The sequence below is a fragment of the Nelumbo lutea genome, chromosome 6 (genome assembly GCF_056320005.1).
Source record: "Nelumbo lutea isolate HS-2025 chromosome 6, American lotus-T2T, whole genome shotgun sequence".
NCBI lineage: Eukaryota > Viridiplantae > Streptophyta > Magnoliopsida > Proteales > Nelumbonaceae > Nelumbo > Nelumbo lutea.
In genome coordinates, this window is record NC_142689.1 from 65,917,783 (window position 1) to 65,941,990 (window position 24,208).

The 24,208-nt window shown below is 38.7% G+C and overlaps 1 long non-coding RNA gene across 1 annotated transcript; it reads left to right on the plus strand.

The window, feature by feature from the left end:
• The first annotated feature begins 5,145 nt into the window (after window positions 1-5,145).
• LOC148849322 (uncharacterized) lies at window positions 5,146-8,009 on the plus strand. Its single transcript, XR_016101400.1, has 2 exons — window positions 5,146-5,473; window positions 7,739-8,009. It is a non-coding gene; the product is annotated as an uncharacterized LOC148849322 (long non-coding RNA).
• The last annotated feature ends 16,199 nt before the right edge of the window (window positions 8,010-24,208 follow it).

Below are 24,208 nucleotides of genomic sequence, written 5' to 3' on the forward strand. Positions count from 1 at the left end.
TATTGTCAACATGAGGCAATATTATTTGTAAAAATCAAGCAGACTACGGGTCCCTTCCAAAGCCTAAGGGCCAGAAGACCGAGCTAATATGACATCGGCACAACAGGACCCAGCCACCTCTATGGCATGGGCAGACTCCGCGAGTGGGCCCCGAGCCACTCCTTCAGCCCAAGGACCAAAACACCGAGCTAAAAAAGACCTTGATGCGAAGAAAGACACTTTAGTGGCGAAGGCAAGGTATGAAATATCAAAAGCGTAAGCAACTCGAGTTTAAACCCTGCGAAGCATAGCTCGTCCCGATACGTTGGTCAAATTGAGGAATAGCCAACCAATGCTTAGCTCGGACATACGTTGTAATCACTCCACAGTATACCACAGGGGCCTTAAATGTGACAAATCGGGATAACACCTACCGAAGAGCCCTACTTCAAGTATGTAACTTTAACAGCTCAAATGATGAGATTGCTTTAGTAAAAATAAAGGGAGTTCATCATACTCAGAAGAAGGAAGAAACTTTCATTGTCGAAAAAAAAAACAAGTGCGGTAACCGAGCTAAATAGCTCGGGAAAGGTTTGATCATCATAGGGCACACCCGCCCAACCGAAAACTTGTGAAAGACCAGGTTTACGGCACCCGGAAGCCACAGAAGCCCAGAGAAATGCCACCTCAAGGATCCACCTCCTCATCCTTCGGAGAATCAGGCCCCTCTTCATCCGCTTGGTCCGTTGTCTCAGGATATAGACCCTTCATGGTAATGCCGTCGAGGTTGAGCCTAGAGAACTTCTTCCGAACCAGCCACCGACAGAGCTTAAACCCTAAGCGATACGAACCCAAACCATATTCTGCCTGGAGGTCATGAAATTCCTAGGAGTCTTTAAAATCCCAAACAGCTTTCTCTCGCTCAGCCTCCACCATCTGATCAATGTTTCGGGTCTGATTCAGAAGAGTGGACTCCAAGTCCCGCACCTGCTGCCTGAGAAGCTTCCTCTCCCCCGCCATCCTCAACGATTCCTCCCTATAGCGTGTGCTCTCTTCAGTAAGCTGAGCGATTTGAGCCTCCTGGTCGCGGACAAGCAAATCCTAAGACTCGCTCCCCTTGTGGGTGTGATGGAGCTCACCCCGGATCCGGTCGAGCTCGACTTGGAGCTTCTGGTTGGCAGCACGCTGGTCGAGGGCGTCGACGCGATGGATGCGCGTTTGGAGAGCCATGGCATGGATGGCAGAATTTACCTACCGGCGAAAAAGAAAGATCAGAAGACAACAAAAAAGGGAAAAACAAGAGAGGAAGAGGGAAAAAGGTCACTTACCACCATGCAGTGAGCAGAGGCAAACGCGAAGAGTTCCCCGGGCTCCATGTTTCCCCACTGAGCGATTTCATCATTGGTGATTGCCTTCCGACTCCTCCGGTGAGCTACCAGATAATCATTTACCCCTTCCCAGTTTTTGACTAGGAATCGAGGGTAAGGACAGGGCTGAAGGGGGTTAAAGGGTACCTCCCCCGGCTGGGGGAGCTCGCTTCCCCCAGGGTTAGTCCCACTAGTCCCCTCAGGAGGGGGTATTGGAACCTCGGGCAAAGGAGAGGGCAGGACCGACTCGACAGACCTGAACTCAGTGCTTTCCGAAGGGGGGGTTCGGTCAGGGTGCATCCCCAATAAGCAAAGTAGTCCCCAATGTGTATAGTCACAAGGCACTACACGATCTAAAAGACCGACCTACCAGGGCTCAAGCCTGCCTGCACGAGCTTCTCCTCGGCTAAGTAGTCCGAGCAATGGAAGCCTACTGACGCCCAGGACAACATCGTTTTTCGAGTCTCAGGGTCCAGCTCGACCCCGGAGTCCTGGATAGCGCCCCTCCAAGCAGTGGGAAAAGGCCACCCCTCCAAGTAATCCCGCTTCCAGGCGGGAATCTTATTCGACAGCTTGTATAAGAGCTTATAGCCGCGACGGGGGGAGAGGTAATAAAAGTGCCTCTCTAGAGGAACCCCAGGAGCAGCATTCTTTATACAAAGGATAGAGGCAAAAATATCAAGGTCCAAAGGAAGGCAGTACTCGTGACAAAGGAATATAGTTCCAACCATGTTCCGAACAACATTGGGATGAAGCTAGTCAATAGTGACATTGAAATGATTCAGCACCTCCACTATCAAGGGGTGTAGGGGGAGACGCAAGCCAGCCTCAAGCTGTTCTTGAAAGATCACTATATTATTGGGACCATGCTCCCAAGGGAAGTTGCCAGTAGGGAGGCTGTAAACCAGGTCCCTAGGGAGGCGAAAGTAGCGAATCAGAGACCTAAGTCTCTCCGCTGTCATTAAGGAAGGGCCAAAGGTATCAGGCTCCCTCCCCCTAGAAGTAGACGCCATGTCGCCAGAGGCTTCCCGAGCCTCCGGGATATGCTCCAGGCTCCTCCCGAGCTCGAGGGAGCATCATCATCCTAGCTATTGCCCTTGTGATAGTTATGGCGTGGGTACCCAAACATGGCTGACGGCGATTGGGACTCACTAGAGTAGACGGAATGGAGCAGACTGAGGAACTCGAATAGTCTAGGCGAAATACGCGACCTTAGAATCCAAAAGATGGCATGGAAGAAGATAGGGCCCGAGGGGGGCCCCTATTTATAGCCTCTGTCCTTTCAAACTGACGGCCCGAATTAAGGCAGATCCAACGGTCCGCAGACATCCTGACCGCATGCCTTCTGAAAATCGAAGGCGATTGGCGGCACATCTTCTACAATTAAGGTAGTCACAGCCGCACGACGTTCGGAATTAAATGCCACCTCAGCATGTTTTCGAAATCCGAAAAGTCAGGGAAGTCAGAAGATCTCTTGATTCCCGCAAATGCATTTAATGGGGGTAGTCAATCAAGTTTGAATTTTGGTCAAATCAGTCCATCGCACTTCATAAACTCCCCGCGCTAAGGCGATACTCTTAGCCCGGGGAGTGAGGGGCAATTGATGAAGGATGATTTGACTCGATCTATGAAACGACGACACATGGACACTGACCTGACGTAAGCGACAGCTTAGCATTGCGGCCTAGTACGGTTAAGTAACGGGCCCATAAAGTAGCTTGCCACATCATATCGCGCAAAAGGAGCTCGCCACGATGCGAGCTCCGGGTTCCCCGAGCTACCCCCAAAGGGATATTCCGAGGCAACTTTAGCTCGCAAGCCAAGAAAACCAGCTCGCCCGAGCTCCCCAGCAGACAAGTCATCCCCATGACTAATTCTACTAAGGGTACTCCTGGAGTATTCCGAGCTCGCTGCAAAGTAGCTCGCAAGTGGGCCGCACGAGCATTTCATAGTAAGCTTCTATCTGACAGACCGTACCAATCAGGCTGCGCCATGTCCCTTACTGACGGCGCAGTCCTTGTTCTTTTGACGGTCTGCATCCACGTCTCTCAGTAGGTGGAGGCGTGCCTGTCACTTTGGGGACGTGTCAATCGCTCGGGTAAGGAGTACATCCCAACGACCACCTGCGCAGCCCTGGCAAGTAACGACTGTGGCAGGGGGTCCAGTGGCGGTTATGCCCGATCTCACAAAGAGTGCCCCTATAAAAGCCCTCAGGGCAGAGGAGAAAACTTCATCTTGAGACCTCCAATCTTTTGAGTATAGGAAAAAAGCGCGACCTCCACTCTTAGCCTTCGTGTTTCCCTTTACTTCCCATACACAGTACTAACTTAAGCATCGGAGTATTCCCATCGGGTAAATCCCCAGGAATCTTTCCTTTCATCTTCTCAGGTGTCGTTCGTTACCAACAAGGAGCCAGTCAGCAGCCAGCTAGGAGTGCCCGGATCACGCTGCATCAGTAATGATGCATGCATCCTTCATTCTATCACTTTTTTCCCCAACCTTTTGTGGGAAGCCAAGTCAAAATAAAGAAATAATAAAATTTGGGGAAATCAATTTAATTAAGGTTTTGTTTGGAAAGAGTACAAATACAAATATGTATATTGCAAATATATACAAAATATAAGGTTTTTCACTGTACAAATTTGTATTTGTACCCTTTTCAAATTGAGCCTAAGGAATCTGGAGAGGTTAAAGAATTTGTCAAAAAATATAGGGGAGGTTTAAGCAATGATTCAAAAACCAACCTGGAACCGGAATTGCTTTGGCCACCGATTTTTGGGTCAGCGATTTGATCATCCGGTTTGAATGAATGACCCATTCCAATTTAAAAAATAAAATAAAAAAACATCTAAAACTATTATTTGGATTGAACGAATCAATGGCTTGACTGCCTGAATCAGCGGGTCATTGATCAAGTCAACATTTTTTTTAGGAAAGAATATGTAAAGGGTGAAACGGAATCAATTGCCTTAGATGGTTCCAGGCCAAACAATCTGGCCATCATGATGGTTCAAAAACGCTAGGTTTAAGTAATCTGAAGAATACCTTGTAAATTACCAAAGAAAAACAGTTCTAGCCTTAGGCAATAGGGATACTGATGTACTCAGTCTCCAGACAAATATGATTGGAGACAGGATTGGCCCATATATTTAACGGCCCAAAAGTTTGGCCTTGGGTTGTGCAGTGGCCCAATGAAAGCCTTTTTCTATACTCTTATTCACATTTCGCCAACCTTTCTCTAATCTCCAGCAATGAAAGTCTTGGCTCTTTGGATTTCATCATTGACACGGTTAAAGATGTCGACTTTTGTATCAGGCCAAGACCCAAAACATTGCAGCAAAGCACGCCCTAGGTTCCAGCCTAGAACTCTTGGGACCCGTCTGCCAGAGAGAAGCTGAAGATTCAATCATGTTGGTTGAACTGCTTTGAAATGATGATGTATTCAATTTTTTTTCCTCACATTCACATCACAGCCTTTGCAGCTGCACATCACGAACACCTCGGTATCTATATGATTTTATTCATGAGAGATCGGAGATGTTTCTAATGCACAACTGTAAGGGCTGTGAGGATCAATTTTACTAGGAGGAAAATGATTTCCAGATAAGTTATTGAGAGAAGTTGAAGGGTAGCCTTTCAAATAGGGCTGGTAAATTTGACCCCAATCCACTTGCCCACCTGATAACCCACCCAATTCAACAGTGGGTCAAGATGGAACGAATGACCCATGAGGGTCAAGGAAAAAGGGTCAGGGTTGATTGGGTCAAGGGTGACCCTTAACCCTCTCTTTAGAAAAATTAGGTTATTCTCCTGAAACTCTCTCTTTCTCTCTCTCTCTCTCTCTACGACTCACTCTCTCGCTCGCTTCACTTAGATCTACCGTAGGTAGATGCCATACTGCCCCTTTCTCGCTCAGATCGCCGCAGCACCACCACTCTCCCTCTCTCGCTTCATTTTCAGATCTTTGGTAGGTGGATGTTGTACCACTCCTTTGTCGTGCTCGGATCTACATTTTCAGATCTTCGGTAGGTGGATGCTGCACCACTCTGTCGCGCTCAGATCTTGAAGCTCGCCGCCACACCACCACCCTCTCTCTCTCTCTCTGTCACTTAGATATACCTTTGAAGGTTGTCATCGCACCACTGCTCTCCCTCTCTTGCTGACTTAGAACTTCGGTTCGAAGATTTAAAGAATGAAGAGTCGAAATTTTTAATAAATTTTAAAAAATAGATTAACTTTTTAAAAATATTATCAAATAAGGATAAAATTACTATTCATCCCCTACCTCCTTCGAACGAACAACCAGCGGCGGCGCACCCCTACCTCCGGCCCAATTTTCTCTCTCTTCCACTCTCTCTTCTTCTTCCTTTTATCTCTTATTCTTCTTCTTCTTCTTTGAAATCTTCATCTATTTTCGGTCACCGTTGCAACTCTCGGCAGTGGTGATCTCACCATCTCTCTCTCTTTCTCTTTTATTCCCTTTCTACTCCTTCTTTCTTTCCGTTTTAGACAGCGCTGCTTTGCAGCGGCGGATCTGAAACCAGAAGCGGCGGCGTTTCCCTCCTTTTACCGATAACTGAGAAACCTTATCTTTCTCTTTATGGTTTTCCTCGTATTCTCTCCCACCTACAACTCTTCTTACCTGTCTCCATCGTCTCTCTGTCTTACCTTAGGCCCAAGTTGAACGTCATTCTTCGCCCTCCATTTGTGACCGAACAGAGCGACAACAATGGCGGAAGCCGGATTTTAGCGCATTGTTTACTTTTCTTTCTCATCTTAGCACCGAACAGAGACGGTGGATGAACTACCACCAGAGCAGCGGCAGATTTGAACCTTGTTCCTTCAACGCTGCTTTCCTGTTCATCTCTGAGCGAATCATCGTGTTAATTCGTCTTGCTTCCAGTTGACCTCTGTCAGCATTCGTAGAATCCATTACTGTTGGAAGGGAAGTAACTCGTGACTAAAACTGTTTGAAACCCACTTTGTCCTGTCGATCATTTTCAGTCAGGCCTACATCCAAATTCAGATAACTTGTTCTAATTCTTTTTTATTGTTCTTAGATTTTCTCTCTTCAATCATTTTTGTCGGATGATTTTTTGATTAATAAACTATAAGAAGAAGATGATGAATAGTAACTTTCTTCCTTTGTGATATTATTTTAAAAATGTCTACTTATTTTTTAAATTTTATTAATTTATTATTTTTATTGATATTAGGGTCCAAAAGTTGCGCTTATATGCTATAATCCCTTTGAAATATTTACAATGTCTTGTAAATTCTTGCAACTTGAAATGTAAATCCCATTAAGGGTGCTACAAATTTATGCAAAAATTTTTTTGTAAATTCTTATCTCTGAAATAATTTTTTGAAAATTTGCTTCAATATTCAGTAGATGCATTGTCCAGTTTTGCTTGATTTTTTTTTGAAAAATTTTATCATTTTATTAGTTTGTCTGCAATTTTTTACTTTTTTGCTATAATATATAATTTTTGAATTTTATCATTTTATGTATTTTTGCAATTTCCGCTTTCATCCCATCCTTATATTTATCTGATTTTTTGCTATAATTCCCATTATTTTTTATAATTCATTTTTTTCATTTTCTATTTTCTACAATCTATACATTTTCTGTATTTTTTGTCATTTATTTGCAATTTCTTTGTTTTTCTATAATTTTTGGTGTTTTCTACAAATTTTATTTTCTGATTTTTTTATTTTATGCAATTTCTTTAGTTTATATAACTTAGATTTTCTTTTTGTTTTTGAAATTTTTATTATGTTTGCAATTCTATAAATTTTTATTTTTTTTTGCAATTTCTTTGTATTTATGTATTTTATATATGAAAATATTTTTTGAACTTGTTTTCCTTTTTCATGTTTTTTAGTTAAAACATATATGTATATATTTTACATTTTTATATAATTCTATTCACATTTTTACATTTTTTGAATTTTCTTACAACTTTCCTATATTTTTCTGCAATTTTCAATGTTTTTTACATGAAATATTTTTTACATTTTTTGTATTGTTACAATTTTTTATTGTTTTTTTATTTGAAAAAATTGAAACTTTTTATTTTTCAATTGAAATATATAGCTTTATATGTTTATGCAATTAAAACAGAGAAAAACTAAAAGGTTAAGGTTTTGCTTTGAATTAGTGCGTCAAATAGATGGGTTAGGGTGGGTAAGGGTTAGAGTGGGTTGTGACCCACTAATATGGGTGGGAGATGGATTAATGGGTCAATATGGGTGGGTTGGTACTCAACCCTCACCCAACCTAACCCAACCCACCCATTTGCCACCTCTACTTTCAAACGACTGGCTGACTATTGATTTGCACTCTCTGGATTTTCCACCAAACAAAGCTAATAGTGTGTCTTCATGTGTAGGGCCTACCTTGGAAATCCAGAAGCTATTGCATTTCATCCCACCAAACAAGGACTTAAAGTCAAACAACTATTGTGCTGGTGGATGCCCCAAGACAAAGCTATGGAGTTAATAGGATGCAGAAGAAATTTCTATGGACAAAAGGGAAAAAAAAAGGGTAGTCCACCTAGTGAAGTGGAAAGTTAAGAGGGTGTTTGGTTCCATTTACGTTTATGGTTGATTGTTTATTTGTGCTTTTTCACTTTAAACGTTTACTAGTACTTTTTCACTTTAAACAATTTTTACTTTAAAGTTTCTTGTTTTTGTTGTTCTGTTGGGCTTCACTTTAAACGTTTTTTATTGTCCACCTCAAATTAATACCCATTAAAGTGTGACACATCAGCATTGGGTTTCAAGAAACGCTAGGGTGTTGGGAAAACAAGAATTTGGCATTCCCCAAATGCCCCATGCACAAAAATCAAAGTATTTCAGCTTTTTACCATTTATCTGATAAACGGTGAAACCAAACAGTTGTTTCATTTTGCTTCATATGCAATAAATGCCAATGGAATCAAACACATACTAAGTTGGATGGTCACAACAGAAGCCACAAATTATTATATGTAATGAGGAATGAGAATTTGTGGGAATTTTTTATGAAAGAAAGAGCATCTTGAGCATGGAGACTTGTTAACAGAAGAATTGTGTAGAGAGTGGGAAACAGGAAAATGATAAGCTTATGGAAGGCTGTGGGTGGATGACAAATCCCTAGAAAATGAAGGTGTCATTTGACAAGTCTCTTTTGAAAGATCTTCTAGAAGTTTTGGCAGCCATAAGACAGTGGGCTTTTACATAAAGATCTTGCATCCCATAGACCGTTTGGTTGGAGGCTGTCTTCCCACGCGAAGACAGGATGAAAAAAAGCCAAAAATCTTCAATTGGAGTTTCTTGAATTTAGCCCAAGATAGGTTTCTGGTGTCTTTTCAGGATGCGATCTTTTGGCGGCTAGAACTTTTTCCAACTAAATTGGAGAAGACCAAAATGTGGGTTGTCAAGCTTTTAAATAGCCAAAAATCCCGCATGGAAAGATGCACCAAATGGGGCCAAGTGAATGTGGAATCAGCCTATTGCATAGACCTAAAAGTCGAAGATGCTATTGACCAAAGAATAAAAGAGTAGGATCTAAAAGGGCAACCTAGTGCACGAGGCTCCTGTCAATGTGAGGTCTGGGGAGGGATAAACATATGTAACATTAGCCCTGCACATACAAGAAGGATGTTTCCAAATAAAAGGCTGGGATATATACAAATAACATTTAAAACTTAATACCAAATCATATTTGGAACAAAATTAAAGTTGTATCTTATACCATCAAAAGACAAGGGTGATAACTTTGGTGTGGTGGGTGGACTCAAAAAGAAAATTTTCATTAAAATAAGCCTATAATTTGATGGCAACCATGGAGGGTGACAAGCATGAGATGGCAACTCAAATATGCACAGTATCCTGGACCTAACCACTCATGAGGATACAAGTATATATAGAAGAGTCACGGGTTAGGGATTTAGGGGAATTCAGATCTGCTTCTCACAAGATGCCACTCACCAACCTCACAACACTTGTAGGCCATGCATCAAGAACATCTCTATACTTGTAAGTTGTCATTCATTAGGAAATATTCCCAGTGCATGACTATAGTGTGCTGTGCGTTTTATATGAGGTGTGCTCTATGAAGAGCAAATCCAATTTTGACTTAGGGTTGGTGAGTCAAATGAAATAACATGCAAGAAGAATCTCATGGGTTGTGGCTATCTTAGATAACTAAGGTTGTGTTTGGTACCTTTGTCACTTCTACTTGCAATATTTTAGGTATGTCAATACAACGTAAGATGAATTGGAGCCATGGTAGTGTAGACATGGGACTTAACCCAATTTCCACTCAAAGATGATAGGATTCCATCCTTGGGATGATAAGATGGAGAGTGCATACCTGGGGATGTGGATTTATTACCCATACTACTGCTAGGTGAAGGTGGCATGTTAGATTATGGAATTGTTGGAACTGAGATAATTTCCATGGGGTCTGACTCGATTGACTTACCTCCTTAATGGACTTTATTTCACTAGGTTCTAATGCAAGGGTACTTAATTCAACCAAAGATCCTCCTCAGACTTGTTTTAGGGGTTCATGAATGCTCTCTTCTAACCTTTATCATTTTGTTTCAGCCATAAATTCTGCCTCCCAATCATTCGATGACTCATCCTCTTCAATGTCTATGAAAAATATCTAGAAGCGCTAATATGAATCTTCATCCAACTTATAAGGGTTTTAAGTCACAAAAATGGGTAGTGCCCCTTCAACATTCAGGTTAATATGATTAGTCATGCAGAAAACCCAGTTCTTTTCTTCATTAACATATAAGTAGCCTTGTCAAAAAAGGTTCGTCATCTGCATTGGATCAACTCCAATCCATTCTTCATCATCCAGTGTTGGGTCATACATTAGTGATTGCTAGAAGTTTGGGCTAACCCAACCACTTGAAGGGAAAGGAGTGATATATGCTTACTCATTTCCCCAACCCTTCGGACTTGATACCTCTATGGAAATGGCTCAATTTAAAAGATAGGCAATGTAATCATTTGATGTCCAACTTCGACCAGTTAAAAAAGTTTGTGGTCCTTAGTCATCAACAATCAAGCTACATCAGCGGTGTTTCATCATTTAGTTTATGGAATAGATTGGTCAGACTTAGGAGGTTAGAATCATCAAGTTGAAAGCAATCATGGACTATTTCAATTAATTCGAGGACAAGGCTTAGGAAGTCCCCCTATGCAAACTCAACCAATTGGATTTCAGATTTATAATGGTCAAACATTTTTTCCTGTAGTCTCTCATCTTCCCACCCTGTGGCTATGGTCCTTAGGTCTACCTTAGGGGACAGGAAGGTTAACTAGTTTTTTCTTTGCCTTAATGAAGTAGTCATTTAGGTCCAAGGTGTAGGGTGTCATTGGCATGGATCCCTTAACCGAGCCACCTTTAATTCAATTTGCATTGGTTTGTGCCCTAGCCCAAATATTCTATTAGATTGTGGTATTGAGATCAGTTCAATAATGTCTTTTTGCGCTTTGCCTAGTCCTAGCTTTGTTACATACACCATATATCTCAATATTCGTACTACCATGATGTTAGATGACCCCTAGTAAAAGGGTAATGTTCTCATCCTTAAGGTTTTTGAATTGTACTCTCTCAACAGTGGCAGCTCGCTTTGTCATGGCATGGATTTCGAAGTGTAATTCCAGACCTCCAAGGATGCTAATAATGTTGTCACCATGGTAGAACTTAACCCTTTGATGGAGGGATGATGATACTACCCCAGTCGAATGCAACCCTTTGCAAGTGCATTGATAACTACAAATGTGACCTAGAGATGAATCGACCCTATGGTAAGGTTGATGGTAACCCTCCCTTATACTTCTGTTTCATGACTATCAAAGGTTTTGACTATAACCCCAAAAGGATGAAGACCATATTCTAGACTTAAATATTAAGCAGTCCAAAGTGGGCAAACATTTAATCTTGCCTCATTGTCTAACAAGCATAGGGGACCCTTTGGTTCATGCAGTCAACAGTTATGTTGAGATCTTTTGTATGGTTAACCCCTTCCTTCGCAAGTCTTGGTCTTTGAGGGTGATGGCATAGGTTTGACCTAAACTTGCAATGGTATGAGTCAAGTCTTGAGGGCTTATGTCATTTATGACATATGCTTGGCTAAGCAGGCTCATCATTGTCTTTTTATGGCCAAGAAAGGCCGTTGATAATCCCCAAATTGAAATTCTAGCTAGGGTTCTCTTTAGCTGTTTAACCACATCTTCGTTTAGCCTACCTGATTTGGCCCTGACTTTTGTTCTGCTCATGATCTTGTTAACCATTTCTTATGTTGGTGCTGATGGTTTTGGCTATAATGCTGCTAAGGGTATTGATGGTGCTGATGATTCTACTGGTTATACTACTGGTGGCACTGTTGGAGGTATCATGGATGTTGAGCTTCACTTGCACTTTATCTATCCATGTATTGTGATTCTAAATGAAGGGGTTTAAAATTCCTACCACCTCTAGTCGTATGTGTCACCTCAGCTAGTCCTTTTTTTTTGATAATTATCACCTCAGCTAGTCCTTCTTATGGGTCCTAAGTTGATTGGCTTTTTTGTCCCTTTCGGAGGATGTATTCTAATGGCATAGAATAGCTAATTCTTGGGCCCCTATTTTGTTGTCCTACCTTGATTATGTCCTCTAATGATACTGGATGGCTGACTTTTTGTTGACATTTATGACTTTGTTGATTCACTCGGACTACTCCTTCGAGAGTCATAGGATGGGATAGGTGTTTCATTGATTCCTCTAGAGAATTCTTGTAGTCATAAGGGACTGTATAATACTCTGTGGTCTAAATAAATCTTGCATGCACTCATCAATCCTAGCCTATTTGTTAGGCTTAGGCTCTATAGGAAATATGGGTCCAAGTCCAACTTCTTTATCTTTTGCATTTCCAACCAGCTTGTCAAACGTGATTGGTCCCAGAACACAGAAGAGGGCTTCATTGACAACTAGGAGGACCATATTCACATTCTCTTCTAGTTGGATCTTGGTGATGAATTTTTTACGGTCAAAGGTTGGTCCAACTTATTGATGAAATGTAGCCACGTTTCTTGATTCCATTGGTTTCTTTCCCTTCTTCTTGATTGGTCCAATTAATGATGTGGTATCTAACTCTTCTGATGATGTTAAGACCATTGGTATGAAATTTATTGGTTGGATTGGTATGACAAAACTTTGTTGGATCAATGGTTGGAACAACTATCTTGGCTTGCAAAGTGCCAACCTAATGCCTACGTAATGAATTCATAGTGATATTTGGATGTTGTTGATTGCTTGAACTTGGGATAGTGATCTGTGTCTTGTCTATGAAGTCTTATATGGAATTATTTAGTGCATGACAATTATTAGTCTAGTGACCTTGGTAAAATTCATAAATAGCATTTTAATTAAACCAAGATGGTAAAGGGTCCAAAGGTGGCCTGAGTGCTAAGGGAGTCAACAGGCCCATCTTAAGTAGGCCTAGGAGTAGTTGGCTCATGGGTCTACCCAAGTCAGTATATTCTTTGTATAGTCTCCGAGGGTACTAACTCTTGTACTACCTAGGCTGCTTGTTCTGGCCATGTTGAGTATGTTCTAGTTTACTCTCATAAATTTACACTTTTCCTAAATTATTCATTGTTGGTTAAGGCTTGTAGCCGGTTGACCTATGGCTTGGAAGATCTAGCCCCCCGTGTGGGTTTCTTACTACTGGTGGGTGCATTATCGATCTTGTTTGTAGAGGAAATAAGTGGGATTATTGTACCGATTGCTAATGAGTCTTTGATTCTATAACTAGCAAAGACTAATGCATGGTACATAGGAAGATGGGTTAGCGTGAATCTACTTGAATATTTTGTATTGAGACTTTTCAAAACCATAGCAATTTGGTCTTCTTCACTTGGCCTTTTTAGCACTTGAGTTGCCTGGGCCCTTCACCTAGAAATAAATTTGGTAAATGATTCATTAGGGCATTGCTTGATCAAATCTAGTTTCCACCTAAACAATTGAATGTCTGTGTTATATTAATATTGTGTGGTGAAGGTGTTAAGTAGATTTGTCCAAGGGCTAACTGTGCTCGGATCTATATCCATTAGCCAGGTAAGAGCTAGTCTAGTTAGGCTTTGAAAGCATTTGGTCTAGTGGCTCATCTATCAAACCCATTGGTCTTAGAGTTTGTACATACATCCTCACATGGGCTTAGGGACAACCTGTCCCATCATAATGGTCAATTTCAGGCCACTTGAATCTTGGGGTAAGTCTATGGCCTGTGATAAAGTCTAAGTCAGCCAAATCCAAGTGATTCCCTTACAACTTGCTAAGGCTCTGCTCTAAGTAGACCAACCTTTGGTTCATCATACTTTGGGATGGAGATGTTGCCCCTTATGGCCTTATCCATAGGTTTGTGCTTGGTTCCAAGGGGTAGAGGCCTGCTAAATGATCCCTTAAGGGCAATCCAACTAGCCCATTTATTTTGAGTCGATGGTATAGGGATGGATGTAGATGGTGTCCATGAGGTGTGAGCTTGTTGTTCGGTCTGGACTATAAGAGCTAGGGTTGTAGGGACCCAAGGATCCCTTATTTGAGAACTTGCCTCTTGCGTTAGCCGCTAATGGGAGAATTGTAGGTTGGGTTTGTTCTTGGGACAAGGTAGGATAAGAGGGGGCTCAAGATGGTTGGGCTTGGGATGTAGTGGGTCTCATTAAGATGGTAGACATTGGGCCATCTTGCATTTGTTGACCATGGTGAACATGCACCTGGTTCGATGGATTAGAACCTAGTGATTAGGCTATAGGAGATAGGGATAATGTAGGTGGGCCATCGGGTTCAAGTGTTTGCCTATTGGATAATTGGGTTTGGTTAGCTGAGGGTTGGGTTTGGTTTTTTGCCTGAAATTAACTCATTTTAGAATAGAGTTGTTCCATTTGGGTTTGGAATTGTTCTATTTGTTTATGGTGGAGTTACTCCATAACCCTTATCAATTGGGTGAAATCCATCCCTTGACTTTGGGTGGTAGGTAGGGGTAAAAGTCGGGCGGGTTGAGCCGGGTTTATGGTCAACCCAGGCCAGGCCCTAAAATTTGGGCTTAAGGCTTAAGCCCGAGGTCAAGCCCGATTTTTCCAACCCGAGCTCAACCCACCTTGTAATTTGATGCACTCGGGTTAGGCTTGGGCCCGGGCCGGGCTCGGGTTGGCCAATGAACCCACTCTAAAATTATACATATATAAATGTATTTACGTAAATATATATACATATATTTATGTATGTATGTGAAATATCTATACAGATGTTATATATACAAATATGTATGTATACATATGTAAATATGTATGCAACATTTGCATATATACATACAATATACCGTTTGGTAAGTGTGATTATTCATCGATCTGTTGGAAGACAATATCAACCCAAAAGACCGTTTGGAATTGCTCGAGTATGAACATTACTGATTTGGGCTACTTAGTGCATGTTTGACACTTGACCCATCATGGTTGGGTCATAGTGGTCCAAATGATAGTGGATCCGAGTCTTGTGGGTCCCACCTACAATAACAATGTATGGGCCCCACATATACTAAGTACTATCTTGCATTGATTATAAACACCATATGGTTCCTATATGGCTTTAGCATGGGTGGGGTCCACAAAACATTTGTGGGGCCCGCTTGAATTAATTTTGATTGGTCCAACTAACAATATGATATTGTATCTCTATGCGGGTGTACCTTACATACACATGTTCATATGGTTCCCGTGCTCAAGTGAAAACTTATAAGGTATTTATCATGATGCAATGTTTGTGAATCGTGATGCTATAATGACATGCTGTTAATGTTTGTGAGTTGTGACTAGAATGTCATAATACTGAAATTTTGTTGATGGCCATAACCAAAACAAATATTTGTGTTCTTTAATTGTCTGTTTATGATCAGGTGACCATAGATGTTGCCAGTCTAGAAGCTGGAGTCATCCTAAAGGTAAATATCATTAGCCATGGATAGTGTCTTGGATGAAAGCTTAGCAACATTCTCTTCGGCTTTTTAATATAAGTCAGGTAATGTAGTGAATGTATTTTCTTAATTTCTTTGTTCCTTATCAGCAGGTAGTTCTTTACCAAGAACTAGTGATTCTTCAGCAAGAACCAAATGGGATAGTGAGAAGGCAAGAGCAGAAGGCAAGAGTAGGAAGAAAAAGAGTAGAAGGCAAGAGCAGTCTAATTGTGTTGTCTTCTCTCTGTATTCAGTGAGTGTGATTTGAAGGTTCACCTTGTTCTCTTATTTATAACCTTAAAGAGACAATTTCCTAATCTCATTAGGAGTTTCTTGATCAAAATATTTTATTTGGATCTAGACTCTTTAAGTGATAAAGATAATCCCTTATCTTATTTACATATAAAGATGAACCTTCCTAATCAAATTAGGAGTTCCTTTGATCCAAATCTTTATTTGGATCTGGACTCTTTAAGTGGATAAGGATAACCCCTTATCTTATCTGTTGATTCAAATCCCAGATCCGCCCCTATTTAATTAATCTAATTAACCCAGTTTGAAATGGGTTTTTAGGCCCATTAAGCTTTCAGGCTCACTTCCACTTTAATGCTGGCTAGCTTGGCTCTCTTTGTATGGCGTGAGACCCTATCTTTGATTTACACATCAGCCATATGGGTTCAGCCTAGCTTTTGTTATAAGGCCTAGCCGAATTCACTACTGAATACAGCGAACCCCTGAGTTCATCAGTATGAGCTCTTAATGGGCCCAACATTTATACTAAATGGTCATTGGGTCCAGCCATCTTATGAATGCCAAAGGACTATGGACATATGCTAGATTAGCCCATCAGGTATGATCCTCAATGGTCTTACACTTAATCTCTTAGCTCATAATGATCAAACACTACCCGACAAGAGAGGACCTCTCCCTCGTCTTTTCGGCGTTCCATATTTTGGTGGCTAGATCTTCCGCAAACCAAATGGGAATAGACTGAAAATCAGTTTTCCAGGCTTCTAAATAGATGGAAGACCGTGTGGAAAGATGTGCCAAATGGGCCCTTGTTCTACTCATTTATCACCTATGGGTGTAGAACAATATTAAATTTTTCATCATCCATTTTAACAAACTTTGGACTTTGTAATCTCTCTTGTTCCTCACTTTGATTTATTGCACAACTAGAATCAGCTCTTTAATTCATTCTTCAAGAGATCTAGAATCATTTAAGTGTGATGGAATGTGGCCCAAGTGGTGGGGAGCATGCTGGATTATTGGAACTTTTCTATTATACTTTCATTATTTCAAGAATGCTTCATGCTTCACTTCATGGACATAAGCACAACCTAGGGGTTCTTTGACTATAATACCATTATGGGGGACTCTAGAGACATGTGGGAAAGACCTTGGACATGGCTAATGGCTGTGTAAATGTTCATACATGGGTGGTCCCCCTATGTTAGAATGTATCTAAGCTAGAATATGCCTTTGTGTGTGAGAAAGGAGGGGGTATTTATAGATTTTTAAGGAGGATTCTAGAAGAGAATGGAGGATTTGAGAATAGGGAGATCAATGGATGAGGTTTAAAGGATTTTTGGGGTGAGATTGATTGAGGGAAAGGGCTGCCATGACATCTCTGGGAGAGATCTTCCCAATCAATCAAGACAATAAGAAAGATCTGGTCGTGTGGGTCCCAAGGTTCGAAGTTATAGAGAAGAAGATTGCAAATGGAGGGTAGAGTTTGTATCGAGTCTATTTTGGATCTCAAGAGGGAAGGGTTAACAATATCAAAATTGGACCATCTTGGTATCATTAGACTTGTAATTTCGAATTCTATGCATCTATTGGGTTGGATTTTTGATTTCCTATGAGATATGGTTGATGAACAAAAATAATCCCAATTAGATTATTGGAATCAGTTCCGAATTTGGGTAGTTAGATGAAGGGGTAAATAGTGTTAGATTTGGAATTATGGGCTCTACGTGCCTATGTTGTTTGATTTCTAATTTGATGTGAAATAAGGTTCAAGATCAAAATGATCCCGATCATATGATTAAAATCAATTCCAACTTTGAGTCTTAAGATGAAGGGCCAAACGGTGTCAGATTTCAGTGATCTAGGTGTCGTCGGATTTGGATTTTTGGGCTCTACATATCTATAGTGTTGGATTTATGATTTGATGTGAGATAAGGCTCTATATCAAAATGATCCCGATCGGATGATTGGAATCAATTCCAGCTTTTGGTCTTAAGATGAAGGGGTAAATGGCATCAAATTTTAATGATTTAGGTGTTTTCGGATTTGGTTTTTTCATCTCTATGTACCTATAGTATTGGATATATGATTTGATGTGAGACAAAGTTCAAAATCAAAACAATCATAATCAAATGATCAGAATCGGTTCCGGTTTCGGGTCTTAAGATAAGGGTTAAATAGTAACAAATTTTGGTGATCTAGGTGTTGACGAATTTGGATTGTTTGGGATCTACATACCTATGATGTAGGATTTCTAATTTAACGTGAGTTAAGGTTTGGGATCAAAATGATCCCAATTGAATGATCAGAATCGGTTTTGGCTTTGGGTCTTAAGATTAAGGGGTAAATGGTATCAAATTTCAATGATTTGGGTGTCATTGGATTTAGATTTTTGGCTCTATGTACCCATGATGCTAGACTTCTAATTTGATGTGAGATAATGTTTAGGATCAAAATGATCCTGATTGGATGATTGAAAACGGTTTTGGCTTCGGGTCTTAAGATGAAGGGGTTAACGATATTGGATTTTAGTGATCTAGGTGTCATCAGATTTAGATTTTTGGGCTCTACACACCTATGGTGTTGAATTTCCGATTTGACATGAGATAAGGTTTAGGATTAAAATGATCCTGATCAAACAATTATCTTGATCAAACAATCTGATCAGGATCATCGGATTTAGATTAAAATGATCCTGATCGAAAGCAATGTTGGCTATGGGTCTTAAGATGAAGGGATAAATAGTATTGGATTTTGGTGATCTGGGTATCATCAAATTTGGATTTTTGGGATCTATGTGCCTTGATGTTGGGTTTTTTATTTGACATGAGATAAGGTTCATGATCAAAATGATCATGATCAAACAATTAGAATCAGTTTTGGCTTCGGGTCTTAAGATGAAGGGGTAAGCGGTATCCTATTTCAGTGATATGGGTGTCACCGGATTTGGATTTTTTGGCTCTACGTACCTATGGTGTTAGATTTCTGATTTAATGTGAGATAAGGTTTGAGATCAAAATGATCCCAATCAAACATTTAGATTAAGATGAAGGGGTAAACAATATCGGATTTTGGTGACTAGGTATCATCAGATTTGGATTTTTTGGTTCTATATAACTATGGTGTAAGATCCTTGGAGTTGAAACTTTTGTAAAAATCCAAAAAATGCCTTCGAATTGGCTGAGAAGTTAGCTGAAGCATGCTTGAAGCTTGAAGTGCTGTGAAAAGATTGGAGGGCACAAAATGGGGTATCTATACACGATATAGGTAGAGTCCAATTAGGGTTATTGGATTAGGGTGAAATAAGTTTAGTGGTGGATTTTGAGGATTCTAGGTTGATATTTAGGCTTTTTGGGATTTTTGGTGTTTTAGAGAGATCAAGATGATATGATCAAGTGTTTAGGAATGGGTTAGGGTTTATGTGGAGGACCAAGCAAAAATTGGGTGTTGACAGATTGGTCATTGAACTTGACCTAAAGACCTCATATTCTTCTCCTTTGAAAGATATCATGACATTCTACCCTCTTTCCTTTAGCACACAAGGCATGATAATTGTTTAGAGAATATAGTGCTTTTTTAGGAAGATATTTGGCTTGGGGAAACACCTCTTAAGGCTCAATTTCTTTGTCTTTACTCTATCTCTTCATAAGTTAAAACCCATTTCTTCCTTTTATGGTGATGGGGATTAGCGGGATTTGAGTATATGGAAAGTACTTAGTAAAGTCAAAATGGGAGCTGTTAGTGAACTCATTTCTCTTTTGAGAATTGTCTTCTTCAACTAGTCTTGCTGAGATAAAAGGATTTGGGTAAACTCTCCTTATGGCTCTTTTTCTTGTGCATCTTTTTTCATTGTCCTCGACTACCCTAATCAAGCTTTCCCCTTTCTTGCTAAAGAAGCATGGGGTATTCTAGCATCTTCAAAGGTTAAAGCTTTTTATTGAGAAGTAGTTATTAATGTAATAAATACTTGTGATGTGTTTTAGAAAAAAAAATGCCAAATCGGTGTCGTTCCCAATGATAGCACACTTACTTTTATCTTGTTACTTTGTATCTTGTATTTAGGATTTTCCTCTTTCTTTGGATACTAGTGGCTAATCCCTTTTTCTGTATTGACTCAAGAGATTTGGTGTTTAACCTTATGGCCTTACCCAAGAGGGGGTGAATTGGCTATACCATAAAACTTCCTCTCGTAACTCAAAGCCTTCTCAAAAGATTGAAACTAAATATAGTATAATGAAGGTTAGGGTGTCCACGATTTAGTTAACCGAACCATGGGCAATTTTTGCAAACTGAACTGGTACCATTGGTTAACTGGTCTGCCAGTTTCAGTTTTTTACCAGTTCAGTTCTTCGATTTTTTGGTTTTTTATATTTATAATATATGCTATATAAATATATGTATAATATTATATTATAAATAATAAATGACATATAATATATTATAAATATTATAATATATTTATTAAATAGATTATTGTAAATATAATATATGTATGCATTTATATATAATGAATATATATTTGTATATAATATATATTCAATATGTGACATATTAAAAGTATATATAAAATATATATGTCGCTCGGTTCGGTTAACCACCGACTTTTTGTAGGTTAATCAAAAACCAAACTAGTCCTTCGATTTTTCAAAAATACCAAACCAAAACTGAATTGATTGGTTTGGTTAACCGCATTGTCTGATTTGGTTTTCTCGGTTCGATTAAGTTTTTTTGGTTTTTCAGTTTTTCATGGACACCCCTAATGAAGGTTATGTGTCCAAGTACTTGATAATGTAGTTATGTAAAATAAATGAACAAGAAACACAAATAATTGCAACAAGTGTAAGTAACAATATATTGCCATAATCAAATGTCAATGAACAATAAATTAAAGAAACTATTGCAAATAGATTTTTTTGTGCTAATGTAATGCACTTAGTGAAGAGTAAATTAGCAACCGAAATAACTGAAACTGAAAATTTTGGTTATTTTGATTAAAACCGAATTTCAATAATATATACTTTATTATATATATTATAATATATATTATATATTATATACTATAAAATATATATTATGAAATTGAAATTCAGTATATTATATATTAATATATAAATATATTATATATTATATATTACATATTACATTTTATATATTACATATTATCTATTATCTATTATATATAATAATAAAAAGTTTGGTTAATTCCGTTAACCAAAATTCTAATTCAAAAAACCGAAACCAAAATAACCAAAAATCGAAATTGCCAAACCGATTTAATCAAAATTTTTGGTTCAGTTATTCGGTTTTAATCGAATTATGCTCACCCCTACCAACACTTAAAACCTAAGAATTTTCAATCTAATGATTTGAAAAACCTTCCTTTGGCTTTCAAATGATATTTTTGTTGGAATGGTTATGATCCATCATATGGATAGAGAAACCATGCTAGATGGTTGGGTGAAATTTCAAAAATGTTCTAATCGTTTTGGTAATCGAATTCCCTATGTTTTAAAAATTGCATTTTTTAGGGTTGGTCTTGCACTGAATCGGGCCAAATTTGAAACCAAACTAAGAGGGATATGTATACTTGATTTTGATGCCACAGACATAGATTACAAGGTGAAAGTTCATGCCCCAATCAGTCCTAAAACCAACATCCACTAAAGATGGCACTGTGTATTGTTAAAGCCGATTTAGCAACATAGTTTTCTACAAAACTGATATCCAACTACTTGAATCGAACTGAGGATGATGAACCTAATATCCCCTGAATTTTTCTTGCAAAAATCAGAGGAAAAACTTATCTATATCAGTCCTAAATAGCTGATGTCAAACTAGGAAAAATTGAGAGACAAAAGGGTGCAAAGAGAACCAGAAATTGCAAAAATCTAAAGTTGTCTTGGACTAGTCTGCCCCCTCCTCTTTTATAATCTCTTATGGAATTATCTCCTAATTTAATTACTTGATAATCCAGATTTAAATCAGATCTAGACTCTAATGAGAGATTTACCTTATCTTCTTATAAGATTAGGTGCTCCATACCGAAATCCAAACCCAGATTCGCCCCATGTCACATGACTAACAACTTAATTAATCATATTAATTATGGGCCTTAGGCCCATCAGCTATACGACTGATGATTCCAGAGTGTTTATTGGCTCACTTAATCTTGATTTGTATGGCGTGGGACCCTACAATGACTTCACATAAGTCCACATGGGTTCGGCCTAAACTCTATGAAAAAGTTTGGCCAAATTCACTACTAAACGCAGTGAATCCTTAGACACATCACTATGGGATCAATATGGGCCCAACATTTACGTTTAAATGATCATTGAATTTAGCTATCCTATGAAGATCAAAGGATAATGGACTTAAGTAAGATAAAGCCCATCAGGTAATCAACCCTTAATGGTCTCTTACACTTAATCTCTTGGCCCATAATGATTGAATACTATCCAACAGGAAGAACCTCTCTCTTGGCTGTGCAATGTCACACTCTTTACTCGGATGGATCCCAAGAATTAAAACTTTTTATAAACATTTTTCACAAAACAATAACAATATATATATATATATATATATATATATATATATATATATATATATATATATATATATATATATATATATATATATTATATCAAATAAATATATTTTGCAAAACCAAATCTCAAACACAATTGAAATCCACTACTATCAGTTCAGATTTCCATAAAAGAGTATAAGCTCTATCATTCACTTTTTCCAACAAATGGGCCGATCTTATTACTATGATCATCCACTTAAACTGTCCTAACATACTTAGGTTTTGACCCTTGATGGATTTCACTGATTGACATATTAAAAACAACTCAATCCAACACTTAGTAATACCATAATCAAGTCTAGGAGTTATGTGTAAATTTTCAGTTTTGTCCATCAATATCTAAGGTCCAAGGCATAACCGGAGAATGGTCTGAGTTCAGTGTTTCATCCAAACACATACTGCATGTGCTTCGGGTGTAACCCTAGTAGTTGAGACAAGGCGCCTCAACTTCTTTGGCAGCACATCAGTGTCAATCTTGACAAGATAAACTCCCAAAGTCTATCCAATGGCCAAGAACATTTTAAACTAACACAAGTCTCATATGTGTCCAATTTAAAGGGTAATTACACAGAAACATACCAATATCAACATGAAACAATAATGCACTTTTATTCATTTACAATAAATGTATCTGTACATCAATATGATTGGAGATAAGGGCATACACTATCTAACAATTTTGACATTTTAATTTCAATTTAAAATCTAGGAAAGCATATGAACCAAACATAATTTAACCATTGGTCTCTATAGGTGGTTGACTGATTCAACTATGCATCTCTAGCAAATGATTACATCAAGAATTTAAAGATAAGAAACATAGACTCATGGGGCTTGATGCTTGTTCTTCTTGAATTGATTTAGCATGTCTTCTTTGGTTACCTTTTTACTAATTTACATCTTGGTTCTTTTCTTTTCTTGGAGATTCTTTCTTCCTTGGAGAGAGAGATAATGATCATGTTCAACTACTCACAAGCAATTCTTCAATTTTCTTCTTCACAAGGTATTTAACAAATTATAACTCAAACAAGCAAACTTGGATCTGTTTCAACTACTCAAGTGGAGTAGAAGATCACCAAACAGGATGGCCAACAATTCCACTAAGCAAGGGACAAATAGGTGGGATCTCTTTTGGGCTACTTTTTAATTGATTTTAGCACACCATTACATATTAATTGAAACGTACAATTTTCAATAACAAATTTTTTTTGCACTGTATTTCAGTTTTTGTTCTTTGTTTATTTTAAGAGTTTAAAAAAGAATTTAAATAATTTTATTAAATATGAATCGTCTTCTAGGTCGAATGGTTCTGCCATTGGACCGTCTGGGTCAAATGGTTTGACCACCCAAGTAAAACGATGTTTAGAGAACATTGTTTGTGATTTGTGAAGGCACCCAAACTGTTGTAGCCTAAACTAAAGAAGGGATCGATTACTTTAAATGCCATATGAAGAGAAAGCAAGAAATTCTCATGGTCAATCCTCCCAAGCAATGGAAAGATCAGTGGATGAGAAGGCATATGTCTACCATATAGAATAAATGTCAACCAATAGTAATCTAATAATTTTAATATTTTATATCTAATTTTCTTAAAGGTAAAAGACTTAAAACCAAGATTCAAAGTATCAATATGTATCAGCCCATATCGGTTGATACGTATCGTGCCAATGATTTATCAATACGCCCATTAAGGGGTTGTATCGGGTCTAACACTGGTTCAGAGGATAGCCAGGCCTTAAACCAATCCCTCTGAATCAGTTTTGAAAAACTAAATAAAAGTTTTAAAAAATACTGATACACCGGTAAGGCATATGGGCCTGTATCAACACTTTGAACCTTAACTTAAACATACCCTGAATTTTTATAAATTGACTTAAAGATACCTTAATTTTTTTCAAATTCACTTAAATATAACCCCACTCCCACTGGACTTAAATATATCCTTCCTAATTAAAACGTTAAAAAAAATCAACATGTGGCATTACGTGAGTCATAAATTTTTAAAATTCTCGGTTTTCCCTTCACTCTGC